We start from the raw sequence: 23,103 nt of genomic DNA on the forward strand, positions 1-23,103 counted from the left end.
TAGCTTTAATTAAATATTATTTTGGAAATTAGAAACAATCTTGAGGATTATTTTAATAATCCTCCTCCACCTCCTCCTCCTCCTCCACCTCCTCCTCCACCTCCTGCTCCTCCTCCACATCCTCCTCCTCCACATCCTCCTCCTCCACATCCTCCTCCTCCACCTCTTCCACATCCTCCTCCTCCAAATCCTCCACACCCTCCTCCTCCAAATCCTCCACATCCTCCTCCTCCGCATTCTCCACATCCTTCTCCTCCACATCCTCCTCCTCCTCCACCTCCTCCTACTCCTCCACATTCCTTTTTAGGTAGAGAAAGGTAGTACTGCTTTTCCTGGTCCTAGAAACCAGGAAAGAACTGAGCGTACTTTGAGATTCCATCGAAAGACTGCTTCTGGTTCTTTTCTTTAGAGGCTAAATGCTGCACCAGTGGTAAATCTACTTCCAGAATGATTTATCCAGTTAATTCTCCATAATTCAATTCTGGAACTCCTTGCAGGCTATCTGGAAGACTGGCAGCAATTACTTTCTTTGTTAATAGTTGCGTATGAAGTAGCTTAAATTAAATATTATTTTGGAAATTAGAAACAATCTTCAGGATTATTTTAATAATCCTCCTCCACCTCCTCCTCCTCCTCCACCTCCTCCTCCACCTGCTCCTCCTCCACCTCCTCCTCCTCCACCTCCTCCTCCACCTCCTCCTCCTCCTCCACCTCCTCCTCCACATCCTCCTCCTCCACATCCTCCTCCTCCTCCTCCACATCCTCCTCCGCCTCTACATCCTCCTCCTCCTCCACATCCTCCTCCTCCAAATCCTCCTCCTCCTCCTCCACATCCTCCTCCTCCTCCTCCTCCACATCCTCCTCCTCCACCTCCTCCTCCTCCTCCTTCTCCACCTCCTCCTCCTCCACCTCCTCCTCCTCCACCTCCTCCTCCTCCACCTCCTCCTCCACCTCCTCCTCCACCTCCTTCACCTCCTCCTCCACATCCTCCTCCTCCACATCCTCCTCCTCCACATCCTCCTCCTCCACCTCCTCCACATCCTCCTCCTCCAAATCCTCCACATCCTCCTCCTCCAAATACTCCACATTCACCCCCTCCACATTCTCCACATCCTTCTCCTCCACATCCTCCTCCTCCTCCTACTCCACCTCCTCCTACTCCTCCACATCCCTTTTTAGGTAGAGAAAGGTAGTACTGCTTTTCCTGGTCCTAGAAACCAGGAAAGAACTGAGCGTACTTTGAGATTCCATCGAAAGACTGCTTCTGGCTCTTTTCTTTAGAGGCTAAATGCTGCACCAGTGGTAAATCTACTTCCAGCATGATTTATGCAGTTAATTCTCCATAATTCAATTCTGGAACTCCTTGCAGGCTATCTGGAAGACTGGCAGCAATTACTTTCTTTGTTAATAGTTGCGTATGAAGTAGCTTTAATTAAATATTATTTTGGAAATTAGAAACAATCTTGAGGATTATTATAATAATCCTCCTCCACCTCCTCCTCCTCCACCTCCTCCTCCTCTTCCACATCCTCCTCCTCCACCTCCTCCTCCTCCTCCTCCTCCAGCTCCTCCTCCTCCACCTCCTCCTCCACCTCCTCCTCCACCTCCTCCTCCTCCACATCCTCCTCCTTCACCTCCTCCACATCCTCCTCCAAATCCTCCACCTCCTCCTCCTCCACATCCTCCTCCTTCACCTCCTCCACATCCTCCTCATCCAAATCCTCCACATCCTCCTCCTCCAAATCCTCCACATCATCCTCCTCCACATTCTCCACATCCTTCTCCTCCACATCCTCCTCCTCCTCCTACTCCACCTCCTCCTACTCCTCCACATTCCTTTTTAGGTAGAGAAAGGTAGTACTGCTTTTCCTGGTCCTAGAAACCAGGAAAGAACTGAGCGTACTTTGAGATTCCATCGAAAGACTGCTTCTGGCTCTTTTCATTAGAGGCTAAATGCTGCACCAGTGGTAAATCTACTTCCAGCATGATTTATCCAGTTAATTCTCCATAATTCACTTCTGGAACTCCTTGCAGGCTATCTGGAAGACTGGCAGCAATTACTTTCTTTGTTAATAGTTGCGTATAAAGTAGCTTTATTTAAATATTATTTTGAAAATTAGACACAATCTTGAGGATTATTTTAATAATCCTCCTCCATATCCTCCTCCTCCTCCTCCATCTCCTCCACCACCTCCTCCTCCTCCACGTCCTCCTCCTCCACCACCTCCTCCTCCACCTCCTCCTCCTCCACCTCCTCCTCCACCTCCTCCTCCTCCACCTCCTCCTCCACATACTCCTCCACCTCCTCCTCCACCTCCTCCACCTCCTCCTCCTACTCCACCTCCTCCTACTCCTCCACATTCCTTTTTAGGTAGAGAAAGGTAGTACTGCTATACCTGATCCTAGAAACCAGGAAAGAACTGAGCGTACTTTGAGATTCCAACGAAAAACTGCTTCTGGCTCTTTTCATTAGAGGCTAAATGCTGCACCAGTGGTAAATCCATTTCCAGCTTGATTTATCCAGTTAATTCTCCATAATTCAATTCTGGAACTCTTGCAGGATATCTGGAAGACTGGCAGCAATTACTTTCTTTGTTAATAGTTGCGTATGAAGTAGCTTTAATTAAATATTATTTTGGAAATTAGAAACAATCTTGAGGATTATTTTAATAATCCTCCTCCACCTCCTCCTCCTCCTCCTCCACCTCCACCTCCTCCTCCTCCTCCACCTCCACCTCCTCCTCCTCCACATCCTCCTCCTCCTCCTCCACCACATCCTCCTCCTCCTCCACCTCCTCCTCCTCCACCTCCTCCTCGACCTCCTCCTCGTCCTCCTCCACCTCCACCTCCTCCTCCTCCACCTCCTCCTCCTCCTCCACCTCCTCCACCTCCTCCACCTCCTCCTCCACCTCCTCCTCCACCACCTCCACCTCCTCCACCTACTCCTCCTCCACATCCTCCTCCTCCAAATCCTCCACATCCTCCTCCTACTAATCCTCCACATCCTCCTCCTCCACATTCTCCACATCCTTCTCCTCCACATCCTCCTCCTCCTCCTACTCCACCTCCTCCTACTCCTCCACATTCCTTTTTAGGTAGAGAAAGGTAGTACTGCTTTTCATAGTCCTAGAAACCAGGAAAGAACTGAGCGTAGTTTGAGATTCCATCGAAAGTCTGCTTCTGGCTCTTTTCATTAGAGGCTAAATGCTGCACCAGTGGTAAATCTACTTCCAGCATGATTTATCCAGTTAATTCTCCATAATTCAATTCTGGAACTCCTTGCAGGCTATCCGGAAGACTGGCAGCAATTACTTTCTTTGTTAATAGTTGCGTATGAAGTAGCTTTAATTAAATATTATTTTGGAAATTAGACACAATCTTGAGGATTATTTTAATAATCCTCCTCCTCCACATCCTCCTCCTCCTTCTCCTTCTCCTCCACCACCTCCTGCTCCTCCACATCCTCCTCCTCCACCACCTCCTCTTCCTCCTCCACCTCCTCCTCCTCCACCTCCTCCTCCACCTCCTCCTCCACCTCCTACTCCACCTCCTACACCTACTCCACCTCCTCCTACTCCTCCACATTCCTTTTTAGGTAGAGAAAGGTAGTACTGCTCTTCCTGATCCTAGAAACCAGGAAAGAACTGAGCGTACTTTGAGATTCCATCGAAAGACTGCTCCTGGCTCTTTTCATTAGAGGCTAAATGCTGCACCAGTGGTAAATCCACTTCCAGCTTGATTTATCCAGTTAATTCTCCATAATTCAATTCTAGAACTCCTTGCAGGCTATCTGGAAGACTGGCAGCAATTACTTTCTTTGTTAATAGTTGCGTATGAAGTAGCCTTAATTAAATATTATTTTGGAAATTAGAAACAATCTTGAGGATTATTTTAATAATCCTCCTCCACCTCCTCCTCCAACTCCTCCTCCCCCTCCTCCCCCACATCGTCCTCCTCCACATTGTCCTCCTCCACATCGTCCTCCTCCACCAAATCCTCCACATCCTCCTCCTCCACCTCCTCCACATCCTCCTCCTCCAAATCCTCCACATCCTCCTCCTCCACATTCTCCACATCCTTCTCCTCCACATCCTCCTCCTCCACCACCTACTCCTTCTCCACCTCCTCCTCCTCCACCTCCTCCACATCCTTCTCCTCCACATACTCCTCCACCTCCTCCTCCACCTCCTCCACCTCCTCCTCCACCTCCTCCACCTCCTCCTCCACCTCCTCCACCTCTTCCACCTCCTCCTCCTACTCCACCTTCTCCTACTCCTCCACATTCCTTTTTTGGTAGAGAAAGGCAGTACTGCCCTTCCTGATACTAGAAACCAGGAAAGAACTGAGCGTACTTTGAGATTCCATCGAAAGACTGCTTCTAGCTCTTTTCATAAGAGGCTAAATGCTGCACCAGTGTTAAATCCACTTCCAGCTTGATTTATCCAGTTAATTCTCCATAATTCAATTCTGGAACTCCTTGCAGGCTATCTGAAGACTGGCAGCAATTACCTTCTTTGTTAATAGTTGCGTATGAAGTAGCTTTAATTAAATATTATTTTGGAAATAAGAAATAATCTTGAAGATTATTTTAAAAATCCTCCTCCACCTCCTCCTATTCCTCCACCTCCTCCTCTTCCTCCACCTCCTCCTCCTCCTCCACCTCCTCCTCCACCTCCTCCTCCACCTCCTCCTCCTCCTCCTCCACCTCCTCCTCCACCTCCTCCTCCTCCTCCACCTCCTCCTCCTCCACCTCCTCCTCCTCCACATCCTCCTCCACCTCCACATGCTCCTCCTCCACATCCACCTCCTCCACATCCTCTTCCTCCAACTCCTCCACATCCTCCTCCTCCAAATCCTCCTCCTCCACATCCTCCTCCTCCACATACTCCTCCACCTCCATCTCCTCCACCACCTCCTCCTCCTCCACATCCTCCTCCTCCACCACATTCCTTTTTAGGTAGAGAAAGGTAGTACTGCTCTTTCTGATCCTAGAAACCAGGAAAGAACTGAGCGTACCTTGAGATTCCATCAAAGACTGCTTCTGGTTCTTTTCATTAGAGGCTAAATGCTGCACCACTGGTAAATCCACTTCCAGCATGATTTATGCAGTTAATTCTCCATAATTCAATTCTGGAACTCCTTGCAGGCTATCTGGAAGACTGGCAGCAATTACTTTCTTTGTTAATAGTTGCGTATGAAGTAGCTTTAATTAAATATTATTTTGGAAATTAGAAACAATCTTGAGGATTATTTTAATAATCCTCCTCCACCTCCTCCTCCTCCTCCTCCTCCTCCTCCTCCACCTCCTCCTCCACCTCCTGCTCCTCCTCCTCCTCCACATCCTCCTCCTCCACATCCTCCTCCTCCACATCCTCCTCCTCCACCTCTTCCACATCCTCCTCCTCCAAATCCTCCACATCCTCCTCCTCCAAATCCTCCACATCCTCCTCCTCCACATTCTCCACATCCTTCTCCTCCACATCCTCCTCCTCCTCCTACTCCACCTCCTCCTACTCCTCCACATTCCTTTTTAGGTAGAGAAAGTTAGTACTGCTTTTCCTGGTCCTAGAAACCAGGAAAGAACTGAGCGTACTTTGAGATTCCATCGAAAGACTGCTTCTGGCTCTTTTCATTAGAGGCTAAATGCTGTACCAGTGGTAAATCTACTTCCAGCATGATTTATCCAGTTAATTCTCCATAATTCAATTCTGGAACTCCTTGCAGGCTATCTGGAAGACTGGCAGCAATTACTTTCGTTGTTAATAGTTGCGTATAAAGTAGCTTTAATTAAATATTATTTTGGAAATTAGAAACAATCTTCAGGATTATTTTAATAATCCTCCTCCACCTCCTCCTCCTCCTCCACCTCCTCCTCCTCCACCACCTCCTCCTCCTCCACCTCCTCCACCTCCTCCTCCACCTCCTCCACCTCCTCCTCCTCCTCCACCTCCTCCTCCTCCTCCACCTCCTCCTCCACCTCCTCCTCCTCCACCTCCTCCTCCTCCACCTCCTCCACCTCCTCCTCCTCCACATCCTCCTCCTCCTCCACATCCTCCTCCTCCTCCTCCACATCCTCCACCTCCACATCCTCCTCCTCCTCCTCCACATCCTCCTCCTCATCCTCCTCCACATCCTCCTCCTCCACCTCCTCCTCCTCCACCTCCTCCTCCTCCACCTCCTCCTCCTCCAAATCCTCCACCTCCACATTCTCCACATCCTTCTCCTCCACATCCTCCTCCTCCTCCTCCTCCAGCTCCTCCTACTCCTCCACCTCCTGCTTCTCCTCCTCCTCCACATCCTCCTCCTCCACCTCCTCCTCCTCCTCCACCTCCTCCTCCACCTCCTGCTTCTCCTCCTCCTCCACATCCTCCTCCTCCACATCCTCCTCCTCCAAATCCTCCACATCCTCCTCCTCCACCTCCTCCACCTCCTCCTCCACCTCCTCCACCTCCTCCTCCTCCTCCACCTCCTCCACCTCCTCCAAATCCTCCTCCTCCACATCCTCCTCCTCCACATACTCCTCCACCTCCTCCTCCTACTCCACCTCCTCCTACTCCTCCACATTCCTTTTTAGGTAGAGAAAGGTAGTACTGCTCTTCCTGATCCTAGAAACCAGTAAAGAACTGAGCGTACTTTGAGATTCCATCGAAAGACTGCTTCTGGCTCTTTTCATTAGAGGCTAAATGCTGCACCAGTGGTAAATCTACTTCCAGCATGATTTATCCAGTTAATTCTCCATAATTCAATTCTGGAACTCCTTGCAGGCTATCTGGAAGACTGGCAGCCATTACTTTCTTTGTTAATAGTTGCGTATGAAGTAGCTTTAATTAAATATTATTTTGGAAATTAGACACAATCTTGAGGATTATTTTAATAATCCTCCTCCTCCACATCCTCCTCCTCCTCCTCCTCCTCCATCTCCTCCACCACCTCCTCCTCCTCCACATCCTCCTCCTCCACCACCTCCTCCTCCACCTCCTCCTCCTCCTCCACCTCCTCCTCCTCCTCCACCTCCTCCTCCTCCTCCACATCCTCCTCCTCCACATCCTCCTCCTCCACATCCTCCTCCACCTCCTCCTCCTACTCCACCTCCTTCTCCTCCAAATCCTCCACATCCTCTTCCTCCGCATTCTCCACATCCTTCTCCTCCACATCCTCCTCCTCCTCCACCTCCTCCTACTCCTCCACATTCCTTTTTAGGTAGAGAAAGGTAGTACTGCTTTTCCTGGTCCTAGAAACCAGGAAAGAACTGAGCGTACTTTGAGATTCCATCGAAAGACTGCTTCTGGTTCTTTTCTTTAGAGGCTAAATGCTGCACCAGTGGTAAATCTACTTCCAGAATGATTTATCCAGTTAATTCTCCATAATTCAATTCTGGAACTCCTTGCAGGCTATCTGGAAGACTGGCAGCAATTACTTTCTTTGTTAATAGTTGCGTATGAAGTAGCTTAAATTAAATATTATTTTGGAAATTAGAAACAATCTTCAGGATTATTTTAATAATCCTCCTCCACCTCCTCCTCCTCCTCCACCTCCTCCTCCACCTGCTCCTCCTCCACCTCCTCCTCCTCCACCTCCTCCTCCACCTCCTCCTCCTCCTCCACCTCCTCCTCCACATCCTCCTCCTCCACATCCTCCTCCTCCTCCTCCACATCCTCCTCCGCCTCTACATCCTCCTCCTCCTCCACATCCTCCTCCTCCAAATCCTCCTCCTCCTCCTCCACATCCTCCTCCTCCTCCTCCTCCACATCCTCCTCCTCCACCTCCTCCTCCTCCTCCTTCTCCACCTCCTCCTCCTCCACCTCCTCCTCCTCCACCTCCTCCTCCTCCACCTCCTCCTCCACCTCCTCCTCCACCTCCTCCACCTCCTCCTCCACATCCTCCTCCTCCACATCCTCCTCCTCCACATCCTCCTCCTCCACCTCCTCCACATCCTCCTCCTCCAAATCCTCCACATCCTCCTCCTCCAAATACTCCACATTCACCCCCTCCACATTCTCCACATCCTTCTCCTCCACATCCTCCTCCTCCTCCTACTCCACCTCCTCCTACTCCTCCACATCCCTTTTTAGGTAGAGAAAGGTAGTACTGCTTTTCCTGGTCCTAGAAACCAGGAAAGAACTGAGCGTACTTTGAGATTCCATCGAAAGACTGCTTCTGGCTCTTTTCTTTAGAGGCTAAATGCTGCACCAGTGGTAAATCTACTTCCAGCATGATTTATGCAGTTAATTCTCCATAATTCAATTCTGGAACTCCTTGCAGGCTATCTGGAAGACTGGCAGCAATTACTTTCTTTGTTAATAGTTGCGTATGAAGTAGCTTTAATTAAATATTATTTTGGAAATTAGAAACAATCTTGAGGATTATTATAATAATCCTCCTCCACCTCCTCCTCCTCCACCTCCTCCTCCTCTTCCACATCCTCCTCCTCCACCTCCTCCTCCTCCTCCTCCTCCAGCTCCTCCTCCTCCACCTCCTCCTCCACCTCCTCCTCCACCTCCTCCTCCTCCACATCCTCCTCCTTCACCTCCTCCACATCCTCCTCCAAATCCTCCACCTCCTCCTCCTCCACATCCTCCTCCTTCACCTCCTCCACATCCTCCTCATCCAAATCCTCCACATCCTCCTCCTCCAAATCCTCCACATCATCCTCCTCCACATTCTCCACATCCTTCTCCTCCACATCCTCCTCCTCCTCCTACTCCACCTCCTCCTACTCCTCCACATTCCTTTTTAGGTAGAGAAAGGTAGTACTGCTTTTCCTGGTCCTAGAAACCAGGAAAGAACTGAGCGTACTTTGAGATTCCATCGAAAGACTGCTTCTGGCTCTTTTCATTAGAGGCTAAATGCTGCACCAGTGGTAAATCTACTTCCAGCATGATTTATCCAGTTAATTCTCCATAATTCACTTCTGGAACTCCTTGCAGGCTATCTGGAAGACTGGCAGCAATTACTTTCTTTGTTAATAGTTGCGTATAAAGTAGCTTTATTTAAATATTATTTTGAAAATTAGACACAATCTTGAGGATTATTTTAATAATCCTCCTCCATATCCTCCTCCTCCTCCTCCATCTCCTCCACCACCTCCTCCTCCTCCACGTCCTCCTCCTCCACCACCTCCTCCTCCACCTCCTCCTCCTCCACCTCCTCCTCCACCTCCTCCTCCTCCACCTCCTCCTCCACATACTCCTCCACCTCCTCCTCCACCTCCTCCACCTCCTCCTCCTACTCCACCTCCTCCTACTCCTCCACATTCCTTTTTAGGTAGAGAAAGGTAGTACTGCTATACCTGATCCTAGAAACCAGGAAAGAACTGAGCGTACTTTGAGATTCCAACGAAAAACTGCTTCTGGCTCTTTTCATTAGAGGCTAAATGCTGCACCAGTGGTAAATCCATTTCCAGCTTGATTTATCCAGTTAATTCTCCATAATTCAATTCTGGAACTCTTGCAGGATATCTGGAAGACTGGCAGCAATTACTTTCTTTGTTAATAGTTGCGTATGAAGTAGCTTTAATTAAATATTATTTTGGAAATTAGAAACAATCTTGAGGATTATTTTAATAATCCTCCTCCACCTCCTCCTCCTCCTCCTCCACCTCCACCTCCTCCTCCTCCTCCACCTCCACCTCCTCCTCCTCCACATCCTCCTCCTCCTCCTCCACCACATCCTCCTCCTCCTCCACCTCCTCCTCCTCCACCTCCTCCTCGACCTCCTCCTCGTCCTCCTCCACCTCCACCTCCTCCTCCTCCACCTCCTCCTCCTCCTCCACCTCCTCCACCTCCTCCTCCACCTCCTCCTCCACCACCTCCACCTCCTCCACCTACTCCTCCTCCACATCCTCCTCCTCCAAATCCTCCACATCCTCCTCCTACTAATCCTCCACATCCTCCTCCTCCACATTCTCCACATCCTTCTCCTCCACATCCTCCTCCTCCTCCTACTCCACCTCCTCCTACTCCTCCACATTCCTTTTTAGGTAGAGAAAGGTAGTACTGCTTTTCATAGTCCTAGAAACCAGGAAAGAACTGAGCGTAGTTTGAGATTCCATCGAAAGTCTGCTTCTGGCTCTTTTCATTAGAGGCTAAATGCTGCACCAGTGGTAAATCTACTTCCAGCATGATTTATCCAGTTAATTCTCCATAATTCAATTCTGGAACTCCTTGCAGGCTATCCGGAAGACTGGCAGCAATTACTTTCTTTGTTAATAGTTGCGTATGAAGTAGCTTTAATTAAATATTATTTTGGAAATTAGACACAATCTTGAGGATTATTTTAATAATCCTCCTCCTCCACATCCTCCTCCTCCTTCTCCTTCTCCTCCACCACCTCCTGCTCCTCCACATCCTCCTCCTCCACCACCTCCTCTTCCTCCTCCACCTCCTCCTCCTCCACCTCCTCCTCCACCTCCTCCTCCACCTCCTACTCCACCTCCTACACCTACTCCACCTCCTCCTACTCCTCCACATTCCTTTTTAGGTAGAGAAAGGTAGTACTGCTCTTCCTGATCCTAGAAACCAGGAAAGAACTGAGCGTACTTTGAGATTCCATCGAAAGACTGCTCCTGGCTCTTTTCATTAGAGGCTAAATGCTGCACCAGTGGTAAATCCACTTCCAGCTTGATTTATCCAGTTAATTCTCCATAATTCAATTCTAGAACTCCTTGCAGGCTATCTGGAAGACTGGCAGCAATTACTTTCTTTGTTAATAGTTGCGTATGAAGTAGCCTTAATTAAATATTATTTTGGAAATTAGAAACAATCTTGAGGATTATTTTAATAATCCTCCTCCACCTCCTCCTCCAACTCCTCCTCCCCCTCCTCCCCCACATCGTCCTCCTCCACATTGTCCTCCTCCACATCGTCCTCCTCCACCAAATCCTCCACATCCTCCTCCTCCACCTCCTCCACATCCTCCTCCTCCAAATCCTCCACATCCTCCTCCTCCACATTCTCCACATCCTTCTCCTCCACATCCTCCTCCTCCACCACCTACTCCTTCTCCACCTCCTCCTCCTCCACCTCCTCCACATCCTTCTCCTCCACATACTCCTCCACCTCCTCCTCCACCTCCTCCACCTCCTCCTCCACCTCCTCCACCTCCTCCTCCACCTCCTCCACCTCTTCCACCTCCTCCTCCTACTCCACCTTCTCCTACTCCTCCACATTCCTTTTTTGGTAGAGAAAGGCAGTACTGCCCTTCCTGATACTAGAAACCAGGAAAGAACTGAGCGTACTTTGAGATTCCATCGAAAGACTGCTTCTAGCTCTTTTCATAAGAGGCTAAATGCTGCACCAGTGTTAAATCCACTTCCAGCTTGATTTATCCAGTTAATTCTCCATAATTCAATTCTGGAACTCCTTGCAGGCTATCTGAAGACTGGCAGCAATTACCTTCTTTGTTAATAGTTGCGTATGAAGTAGCTTTAATTAAATATTATTTTGGAAATAAGAAATAATCTTGAAGATTATTTTAAAAATCCTCCTCCACCTCCTCCTATTCCTCCACCTCCTCCTCTTCCTCCACCTCCTCCTCCTCCTCCACCTCCTCCTCCACCTCCTCCTCCACCTCCTCCTCCACCTCCTCCTCCTCCTCCACCTCCTCCTCCTCCACCTCCTCCTCCTCCACATCCTCCTCCACCTCCACATGCTCCTCCTCCACATCCACCTCCTCCACATCCTCTTCCTCCAACTCCTCCACATCCTCCTCCTCCAAATCCTCCTCCTCCACATCCTCCTCCTCCACATACTCCTCCACCTCCATCTCCTCCACCACCTCCTCCTCCTCCACATCCTCCTCCTCCACCACATTCCTTTTTAGGTAGAGAAAGGTAGTACTGCTTTTCATAGTCCTAGAAACCAGGAAAGAACTGAGCGTAGTTTGAGATTCCATCGAAAGTCTGCTTCTGGCTCTTTTCATTAGAGGCTAAATGCTGCACCAGTGGTAAATCTACTTCCAGCATGATTTATCCAGTTAATTCTCCATAATTCAATTCTGGAACTCCTTGCAGGCTATCCGGAAGACTGGCAGCAATTACTTTCTTTGTTAATAGTTGCGTATGAAGTAGCTTTAATTAAATATTATTTTGGAAATTAGACACAATCTTGAGGATTATTTTAATAATCCTCCTCCTCCACATCCTCCTCCTCCTTCTCCTTCTCCTCCACCACCTCCTGCTCCTCCACATCCTCCTCCTCCACCACCTCCTCTTCCTCCTCCACCTCCTCCTCCTCCACCTCCTCCTCCACCTCCTCCTCCACCTCCTACTCCACCTCCTACACCTACTCCACCTCCTCCTACTCCTCCACATTCCTTTTTAGGTAGAGAAAGGTAGTACTGCTCTTCCTGATCCTAGAAACCAGGAAAGAACTGAGCGTACTTTGAGATTCCATCGAAAGACTGCTCCTGGCTCTTTTCATTAGAGGCTAAATGCTGCACCAGTGGTAAATCCACTTCCAGCTTGATTTATCCAGTTAATTCTCCATAATTCAATTCTAGAACTCCTTGCAGGCTATCTGGAAGACTGGCAGCAATTACTTTCTTTGTTAATAGTTGCGTATGAAGTAGCCTTAATTAAATATTATTTTGGAAATTAGAAACAATCTTGAGGATTATTTTAATAATCCTCCTCCACCTCCTCCTCCAACTCCTCCTCCCCCTCCTCCCCCACATCGTCCTCCTCCACATTGTCCTCCTCCACATCGTCCTCCTCCACCAAATCCTCCACATCCTCCTCCTCCACCTCCTCCACATCCTCCTCCTCCAAATCCTCCACATCCTCCTCCTCCACATTCTCCACATCCTTCTCCTCCACATCCTCCTCCTCCACCACCTACTCCTTCTCCACCTCCTCCTCCTCCACCTCCTCCACATCCTTCTCCTCCACATACTCCTCCACCTCCTCCTCCACCTCCTCCACCTCCTCCTCCACCTCCTCCACCTCCTCCTCCACCTCCTCCACCTCTTCCACCTCCTCCTCCTACTCCACCTTCTCCTACTCCTCCACATTCCTTTTTTGGTAGAGAAAGGCAGTACTGCCCTTCCTGATACTAGAAACCAGGAAAGAACTGAGCGTACTTTGAGATTCCATCGAAAGACTGCTTCTAGCTCTTTTCATAAGAGGCTAAATGCTGCACCAGTGTTAAATCCACTTCCAGCTTGATTTATCCAGTTAATTCTCCATAATTCAATTCTGGAACTCCTTGCAGGCTATCTGAAGACTGGCAGCAATTACCTTCTTTGTTAATAGTTGCGTATGAAGTAGCTTTAATTAAATATTATTTTGGAAATAAGAAATAATCTTGAAGATTATTTTAAAAATCCTCCTCCACCTCCTCCTATTCCTCCACCTCCTCCTCTTCCTCCACCTCCTCCTCCTCCTCCACCTCCTCCTCCACCTCCTCCTCCACCTCCTCCTCCTCCTCCTCCACCTCCTCCTCCACCTCCTCCTCCTCCTCCACCTCCTCCTCCTCCACCTCCTCCTCCTCCACATCCTCCTCCACCTCCACATGCTCCTCCTCCACATCCACCTCCTCCACATCCTCTTCCTCCAACTCCTCCACATCCTCCTCCTCCAAATCCTCCTCCTCCACATCCTCCTCCTCCACATACTCCTCCACCTCCATCTCCTCCACCACCTCCTCCTCCTCCACATCCTCCTCCTCCACCACATTCCTTTTTAGGTAGAGAAAGGTAGTACTGCTCTTTCTGATCCTAGAAACCAGGAAAGAACTGAGCGTACCTTGAGATTCCATCAAAGACTGCTTCTGGTTCTTTTCATTAGAGGCTAAATGCTGCACCACTGGTAAATCCACTTCCAGCATGATTTATGCAGTTAATTCTCCATAATTCAATTCTGGAACTCCTTGCAGGCTATCTGGAAGACTGGCAGCAATTACTTTCTTTGTTAATAGTTGCGTATGAAGTAGCTTTAATTAAATATTATTTTGGAAATTAGAAACAATCTTGAGGATTATTTTAATAATCCTCCTCCACCTCCTCCTCCTCCTCCTCCTCCTCCTCCTCCACCTCCTCCTCCACCTCCTGCTCCTCCTCCTCCTCCACATCCTCCTCCTCCACATCCTCCTCCTCCACATCCTCCTCCTCCACCTCTTCCACATCCTCCTCCTCCAAATCCTCCACATCCTCCTCCTCCAAATCCTCCACATCCTCCTCCTCCACATTCTCCACATCCTTCTCCTCCACATCCTCCTCCTCCTCCTACTCCACCTCCTCCTACTCCTCCACATTCCTTTTTAGGTAGAGAAAGTTAGTACTGCTTTTCCTGGTCCTAGAAACCAGGAAAGAACTGAGCGTACTTTGAGATTCCATCGAAAGACTGCTTCTGGCTCTTTTCATTAGAGGCTAAATGCTGTACCAGTGGTAAATCTACTTCCAGCATGATTTATCCAGTTAATTCTCCATAATTCAATTCTGGAACTCCTTGCAGGCTATCTGGAAGACTGGCAGCAATTACTTTCGTTGTTAATAGTTGCGTATAAAGTAGCTTTAATTAAATATTATTTTGGAAATTAGAAACAATCTTCAGGATTATTTTAATAATCCTCCTCCACCTCCTCCTCCTCCTCCACCTCCTCCTCCTCCACCACCTCCTCCTCCTCCACCTCCTCCACCTCCTCCTCCACCTCCTCCACCTCCTCCTCCTCCTCCACCTCCTCCTCCTCCTCCACCTCCTCCTCCACCTCCTCCTCCTCCACCTCCTCCTCCTCCACCTCCTCCACCTCCTCCTCCTCCACATCCTCCTCCTCCTCCACATCCTCCTCCTCCTCCTCCACATCCTCCACCTCCACATCCTCCTCCTCCTCCTCCACATCCTCCTCCTCATCCTCCTCCACATCCTCCTCCTCCACCTCCTCCTCCTCCACCTCCTCCTCCTCCACCTCCTCCTCCTCCAAATCCTCCACCTCCACATTCTCCACATCCTTCTCCTCCACATCCTCCTCCTCCTCCTCCTCCAGCTCCTCCTACTCCTCCACCTCCTGCTTCTCCTCCTCCTCCACATCCTCCTCCTCCACCTCCTCCTCCTCCTCCACCTCCTCCTCCACCTCCTGCTTCTCCTCCTCCTCCACATCCTCCTCCTCCACATCCTCCTCCTCCAAATCCTCCACATCCTCCTCCTCCACCTCCTCCACCTCCTCCTCCACCTCCTCCACCTCCTCCTCCTCCTCCACCTCCTCCACCTCCTCCAAATCCTCCTCCTCCACATCCTCCTCCTCCACATACTCCTCCACCTCCTCCTCCTACTCCACCTCCTCCTACTCCTCCACATTCCTTTTTAGGTAGAGAAAGGTAGTACTGCTCTTCCTGATCCTAGAAACCAGTAAAGAACTGAGCGTACTTTGAGATTCCATCGAAAGACTGCTTCTGGCTCTTTTCATTAGAGGCTAAATGCTGCACCAGTGGTAAATCTACTTCCAGCATGATTTATCCAGTTAATTCTCCATAATTCAATTCTGGAACTCCTTGCAGGCTATCTGGAAGACTGGCAGCCATTACTTTCTTTGTTAATAGTTGCGTATGAAGTAGCTTTAATTAAATATTATTTTGGAAATTAGACACAATCTTGAGGATTATTTTAATAATCCTCCTCCTCCACATCCTCCTCCTCCTCCTCCTCCTCCATCTCCTCCACCACCTCCTCCTCCTCCACATCCTCCTCCTCCACCACCTCCTCCTCCACCTCCTCCTCCTCCTCCACCTCCTCCTCCTCCTCCACCTCCTCCTCCTCCTCCACATCCTCCTCCTCCACATCCTCCTCCTCCACATCCTCCTCCACCTCCTCCTCCTACTCCACCTCCTCCTCCTCCAAATCCTCCACATCCTCCTCCTCCAAATCCTCCACATCCTCCTCCTCCACATTCTCCACATCCTTCTCCTCCACATCCTCCTCCTCCTCCTACTCCACCTCCTCCTACTCCTCCACATTCCTTTTTAGGTAGAGAAAGGTACTACTACTTTTCCTGGTCCTAGAAACCAGGAAAGAACTGAGCGTACTTTGAGATTCCATCGAAAGACTGCTTCTGGCTCTTTTCATTAGAGGCTAAATGCTGCACCAGTGGTAAATCTACTTCCAGCATGATTTATCCAGTTAATTCTCCATAATTCAATTCTGGAACTCCTTGCAGGCTATCTGGAAGACTGGCAGCAATTACTTTCTTTGTTAATAGTTGCGTATGAAGTAGCTTTAATTAAATATTATTTTGGAAATTAGACACAATCTTGAGGATTATTTTAATAATCCTCCTCCTCCACATCCTCCTCCTCCTCCTCCATGTCCTCCACCACCTCCTCCTCCTCCACAACCTCCTTCTCCCCCACCTCCTCCTCCTCCTCCTCCTCCTCCTCCTCCACATCCTCCTCCTCCTCCACCTCCTCCTCCTCCACATCCTCCTCCTCCACCACCTCCTCCTCCACCTCCTCCTCCTCCACATCCTCCACATCCTCCTCCTCCAAATCCTCCACCTCCACATTCTCCACATCCTTCTCCTCCACATCCTCCTCCTCCTCCTACTCCACCTCCTCCTACTCCTCCACATTCCTTTTTAGGTAGAGAAAGGTACTACTGCTTTTCCTGGTCCTAGAAACCAGGAAAGAACTGAGCGTACTTTGAGATTCCATCGAAAGACTGCTTCTGGCTCTTTTCATTAGAGGCTAAATGCTGCACCAGTGGTAAATCTACTTCCAGCATGATTTATCCAGTTAATTCTCCATAATTCAATTCTGGAACTCCTTGCAGGCTATCTGGAAGACTGGCAGCAATTACTTTCTTTGTTAATAGTTGCGTATGAAGTAGCTTTAATTAAATCTTATTTTGGAAATTAGACACAATCTTTAGGATTATTTTAATAATACTCCTCCACCTCCTCCTCCTCCACCACCACCTCCTCCATCACCTCCTTCTCCTCCTCCATGTCTTCCTCCCCCTTGTTCGTTCACAGGGATGCCAGCAGTGCGCTGGGGGCCGCTGCTGTCGCCTCCGCCTGCCGCAGCCGCCTTCCGCCTTCCGCCCGCCTCCCACCGCTGCCTCCCGCAGCCGCTGCCTCCCGCCACCACTGCCTCCCGCTGCTGCCCGGAGCCCGCCGCGCTCCCACTCCGCGCGGCGGGAACCGGGCCCTTGTTAGTTCACAGAGATGCCAGCAGCGTGCTGGGTGCCGCCGCCGCCGCCCGCCGCCGCTGCCTCCAGCCACCGTCCGCCTCCCGCTGCTGTCTCCCGCCTCCCGCCGCCGCCCGCCGCTGCCGCCTCCCGCCGCCTCCTGCCACCGCCTGCCGCCGCCCGCCGCGCTCCTGCTCCGCGCGGCGGGAACCGGGCACTTGATCGTTCACAGCGATGCCAGCAGCGTGCTGGGTGCCGCCGCCGCCGCCGCCGCCCGCCGCCGCTGCCTCCCTCCACCGCCCGCCTCCCGCCGACGTCTCCCTCCTCCCGCCGCCGCCCGCAGCGCTCCCGCTCCGCGCGGCGGGAACCGGGCCCTTGTTAGTTCACAGAGATGCCAGCAGCGTGCTGGGTGCCGCCGCCGCCGCCGCCGCCCGCCGCCGCTGCCTCCCGCCACCGCCCGCCTCCCGCCGCCGTCTCCCGCCTCCCGCCGCCGCCTGCCGCCGCCCGCAGCCCGCCGCGCTCCCGCTCCGGTAGCGGGAACCGGGCCCTTGTTCGTTAACAGAGATGCCAGCAGCGTGCTGGGTGCCGCCGCCGCCGCCGCCGCCCGCCGCCGCTGCCGCCCGCCACCGCCCGCCTCCTGCCGCCGTCTCCCGCCTTCCGCCGCCGCCCGCTTCCCGCAGCCCGCCGCGCTCCCGCTCCGGTAGCGGGAACCGGGCCCTTGTTCGTTAACAGAGATGACAGCAGCGTGCTGGGTGCCGCCGCCGCCGCCGCCCATCGCCGCTGCCTCCCGCCACCGCCCGCCTCCCGCCGCCGTCTCCCGCCTCCCGCCGCCGCTGGCCGCCGCCGCCTCCCGCGCCCTCTGCCGCCGCCCGCAGCCCGCCGCGCTCCTGCTCCGCGCGGCGGGAACCGGGCCCTTGTTCGTTAACAGAGATGCCAGCAGCGTGCTGGGTGCCGCCGCCGCCGCCGCCGCCCGCCGCCCGCCGCCCGCCGCTTCGTGGAGCCGTTCGCGGGGCCTACCTTTTCGAAGAGTACCCATGCCCTCGATGGCTCCAACACCCCTTTTCTCTTGACTCCGCGTCCATGGGGCCCCAGGAGCCACTCCACGTTCGCGGAGAGGCCTGGAGGACACACAGCGCTCACCGCTCCGCTCCCCTTCGGCGTACATCCTCTCTGGAAGCAACTGGAACAAGGCAGGGCCCGCCCCAGGAAGGGGGCGTGGCCACGGCGCCCGCTCCAAGGACCCCGGGTCAGGCTGCCCTCCGCGCCGCCTGAAAAAACGCAGCCCCACTGTGATTGGATGAGGCAATGCACTATAATAAATGAATGAATAAAAGCTGTATAAATATGAGGCACACATTAAAGAAGAGACATGTTTACCACCAAGAATTGTGGAGTATTTCTTTACAAGAACATTTCAAGGCACAAATAAAAATACTTCAGGAAATATATACTAAATCTTTTAATTCAAATAATAGTATAGAATCCTTCTCAGAAAGATTATTGTACATTATATCTATTATTTTACAATAATAGAAAATAAAATTAGTAATACAAATATTTAAAGCCAATCATCAGAATTAAATTAATATTTATTTATATAAACAATGTAAGTAAGTAAAAATCATCAATTCCATTTAATATAAAGTATATTTCTGGAATATAATTATTTTTAAATGAGAATTATCAATTTCAATTCAACCAAATATATATATTTGTATATACACACACACACACACACACACACACAGATATATATATATCTGAATTATTATGCTGCATACCAGAAATGAACACATTATAAACTGACTATACTTCAACAAAACAATAAAATTTTTTTAAAAAGGAAGCCAAGTTCCTCCAGATACCCCATAGACACTTCAAAAGCCACTTGGTGAGGGCCAGATGCATCATTTAATCAGCCTGAAAATTCGTGGGAGGAGGAAACATTATTCTTATCTTAGAGACCAGGGAAGTTTCAGATTGTTTTGCATAAACTTTTAGGTTGGCAGAATGGGATGAGCAGACCCTGGGATTCCTACTCAGTCCTGAGTGTCCCCTATAATTCCATGGCTCTCCAGAACTCAGGCAGCATAACAGACTGATGGGGCCTGCTGGGTTCAGAAAGTCCACGCTTTTGCAATCTGTCTCTCCCTGCCTTTTTTTTTTAGGGAGTACTGATAACAAAGTCCTCTTGATGAGGGCAGAAGTCCCTGAAAACTAGAAGGCAGACACGGTCCAGTATTGCACAAGAATACTAAGCACAGCCCTTGGCTTATGACTCCATCTTTCCTGAGAACCCTAGTGGTTGAAAGAAAGTAAAAGGCACTTATTATCCACTTCTGTTGTAACAGTTTCATTTCGACTTTGACCTTGTTGGGCTGTCAGGCTTCCAGATGAGGGTTTTGTGACACTAAGATTAAGAAAGATCTCAGTTATTCAGCTATTCAGCTATTCAGCTATTCAGCTATTTCACATCCTCCCAAGACAGTGGGAAGTTGTCTGCACAGACATTTTTTTCTCAAAGCTTCTCTGTACTCAACCATTATTTAATTAAACACCAGCCATGTGCCAGGATCTGCTGCTTCTCTGTTTGGCATATCTGCAGCCTGGTGGCCTCAGCTGCAATCTAAGGTTGACAGACATTGCAAGGCTCAGAAGATACTAGAAAGATGAGGACTTGGTTGGAAGGATGAGGGGACGAAGGGAGAGAAAAGCCTGCTACTCCAAGGTGGGGGTGGGGGAGGCTTAAAATTGCCCAAGAAGGGCTCAAGGAAAACGTGGCAGTGGAATTTGGAATCTGAACTGTTTGTCAGAATTGATAAGGATGTTCTTTTTCCTTTTCTTTCTTTCTTTTTCCCTTCCTTTTTATTAAAGTATAGTCAATTTGCAATGTTGCATCAATTTCTGGTGTACAGCATAATGTTTCAATCATCTGTATACATACATAGATTCATTTTCATATTCTTTTTCATTATAGATTACTGCAAGATATTGTGCTATACAGAAGAAACTTGTTGTTTGTCTATTTTATATATAGTATTTAGTATCTGCAAATTTCAAACTCCCAATTTATCCAAGAGGTGAATATAGCTCAGTGGTAGAGTGCATGCTTAGCACACATGAGGTCCTGGGTTCAATCCCCAGTACCTCCATTAAAAAATTAATTAATTAATTAATTAATTAAAGATAAGGACATTCTTACCATGGAAATTTATCAGTGAAAAGTTGCTTGCCGTTAGGGGAGGAAGACATAAATATAGTGATGGATAGAATTTTGGAGAAAAACTTGTATGTAACAGTCATTAGAAACATACTCAGCAGGAAAACCAGAAGGTCCAGACAAGAAGCAAATGATTTCTCAAATGACAATAATACTTTACATACATTTCATCTCCTTTACCTCTCTGGGTTTTATTTAAAAAGCACTCTTTATATGGTGACTTGTGTAAACATGTCTCATGAAAGAACCAATCAGATTAGGTCATGGGGTGTAAGCTCGGTGACAACTGTCATAGCACACTGATGAATCACCATCAGTGATGAGGTGTCTGCAAGTCGTCTTTTACTAAAAATAAGGAGCCTAAGCTTGTGAATGATTTCCCTATTTTTAAATAGGGGGTGAATTGAAGGTTATCTCGGTCACAGTGCCATTCTGACTTGTGTATGCTCCAGTGTTGTTGCCGGAGTAGCACAGATACCGGTGTGGTGACGGGGAAGCCACTGAGTGTACCTATTAACCACGCACCTCTTTGACAGATACCTGAACCACTCAGTGCAGACCTGGTGCCAGGCCCCGGGGGGTACATCCAGCTGCCAGCAGATGTGAGTTCCTGTCCTCAAGAAGCTTGCCAGGTAGCAGGAAAACCAGCCAAGTGCTTTTCATATACTGTCTGTATCTTCACAACAACCCTAAGAACTACTGTCAGTTTCCCCATCGTACATGTTTGGGGCAGCTAAGACTCTAAAGCTCACGGTCTAAACCAGCAGCTTCCAAGCACATCTGGGCATATGTTCCTTTCAGTGTAGAAAACTTTATTGCTCATCTGTGTGTGTATTTAAATAAGTATACATTTTTCTATATATTTAAATAAGTCTAGGTTTGTAGATAGTTATACTTTGTATATACATGTATACATATGCTTACACTTTTTATGTACATCATATGGACCTCCCCGTACACTCACCTTGAAGACACACCACCGTGTGGCTTCCTGATTTTGTCCATGTCCAGTGGGAATAATCTGCTTCCAATCTCCCCTTCCCAACCTAACCCTAGATTTTGCTCTGGATGAGTGGGAATGGGTACCCTGTCTAAGAGCTTGATCTATGGAATTAAAGACAAATAAACAAATAAAGAGCAGTAGTTTTCAAGTTTAGACTAGGTTTTTGTATGGCTAAGGATGTTTTGGCAGAATTCCTTGATGAGTTTCTTGGTTTGTTTTTTTTTTAATATGCAAAGGTGAGTTTTTCTCCTTTTGTAAATCCTACCCCTTTCCTTTGAATTCTCTTTCCTGCCTGAATCTTAAATATCTCCAACAAAAGGGTGAGCGCCTTGTCTGTCTGTTTCAGTCCCCATAGGACCCAGTAAAGGACTGAATGCATTAGGAAATCTTCGTCCTGTTGGAAAAAAGAGGACTTTTTATTTCAATTGTAGAATAGTTATTACTATCTTGTATCCTAACAGACTTCCCCAGACACAGGAGGGGGGCAGCTGGGCTGCGTTGATGTCTTCAGACATGGAAGACGAGGAACATGCAGCAGGTCATCTGCAGATGGATGAAGCAGCCTGGGTGACACCAGGGCTGTCACCTCACAGGCACAATGAAGAGGGGGGCTGGGAAACAGGGGCAATAGAGGCAAGTCCTCCCACCTCTCTACCCATCCTGGCCCCAGGGCCCCCAAAGTCACCCAACTTCCTCTTTCCCTCTTTGCTTCTTCCTCCATGGAGATGCCTGTACAGAACCACCAGGAGAATGGCTGCAGGTCCCTCCCCGACTTGGTACTGCCACGTCCCTCTGTGCCGTGAGACTCTGCTGCTGTCCTGGGTTCCAATTCTAACAGTCACTAATTTCCTGGGAGGCACGAAGCCTCACTTGCTCACCTAGAGGAAGAAAGCATGGAAGTTAATGAACAACCTTCCAAGGTCCTTCCAGCTCTGGCGTTTTTGACCCTGCCTCTCTCCTTTCTTCTCCCCTGGCCTTTTAGAATGAAGCAGGAGGATTTGTCCTGAAAACGTGCCTTGGGTTGTGGCATTGCTGTTGACCAGGGAGCTGCAGAGGAAGCATGAACGGAGGGCTGGGTCCTTTTCTCTCACAGGATGCGTGCACACACCCCATATTCTAACATGTTTTTCCATCTGACATTTCGAGTAACTATCCTCACGTTGTCAAGGTCTGTTTTGCATTCTCTGGAAGGAGCATACACCGTGACAAATGGTCTCCAATTAGGCATATGGCCCTGCATTGATTTCCTCGTTGCCAGGATGTAGTAACAAACTTATTGTCCCCAGATGTAAAAATAATGAACTTACCACCAAGAGTGGAACATTGACAATGTGAAACAGATTAGATCTATTGGAGCCTCAGAGACAATCCTTAATTTTCAGTAGAACATTGCTTTTTATTTTCATCCTAAGTGAATTTCAATTCCCTTCCTCCTAAAACCTTGTTTTAAGATGGTCAGAGTGATTAGGAGTTTAAAAGCTTTTTTTTTTTTTAAGTGGATGTATTACTTGGAAATTGCGCTCAGCTATGACCAACAAAGACAGAAGACACAGTGGCTTAAACATGACGGGGACTTTATTATCTCTCCTACGGCTTGAAGTTGGCAGGGAGATAGTTCAGCGTGGTCCAGTGGCTCCAAGATGCCCCCAAGGTCCCAGGTGACCTTTATTTCTGCCCCACTAGCTTTAATGTAATGATTTCTAGCTCTGAAATTGTCTCCTCATTACCAGATGGCCACTGCAGTACCAGACCTCACATCTGAGTTCC

The 23,103-nt window shown here is 49.3% G+C and overlaps 1 long non-coding RNA gene across 2 annotated transcripts; it reads right to left on the reverse strand.

Annotated features, from left to right (window-relative positions):
• Positions 1–8,043: 8,043 nt before the first annotated feature.
• On the reverse strand, positions 8,044–18,301 carry LOC140694264 (uncharacterized). 2 transcript variants are annotated; one of them, XR_012070006.1, is made up of 3 exons: positions 18,131–18,301; positions 13,742–13,884; positions 8,044–8,275 (listed from the first exon to the last, which is right to left on the reverse strand). It is a non-coding gene; the product is annotated as an uncharacterized lncRNA (long non-coding RNA). The 2 variants fall into 2 exon arrangements; XR_012070007.1 differs by lacking the exon at positions 8,044–8,275 and adding an exon at positions 9,356–9,466.
• Between the last annotated feature and the right edge of the window lie 4,802 nt (positions 18,302–23,103).

Source organism: Vicugna pacos, unplaced genomic scaffold, assembly GCF_048564905.1.
Source record: "Vicugna pacos unplaced genomic scaffold, VicPac4 scaffold_21, whole genome shotgun sequence".
In the NCBI taxonomy this organism is placed as follows: domain Eukaryota; kingdom Metazoa; phylum Chordata; class Mammalia; order Artiodactyla; family Camelidae; genus Vicugna; species Vicugna pacos.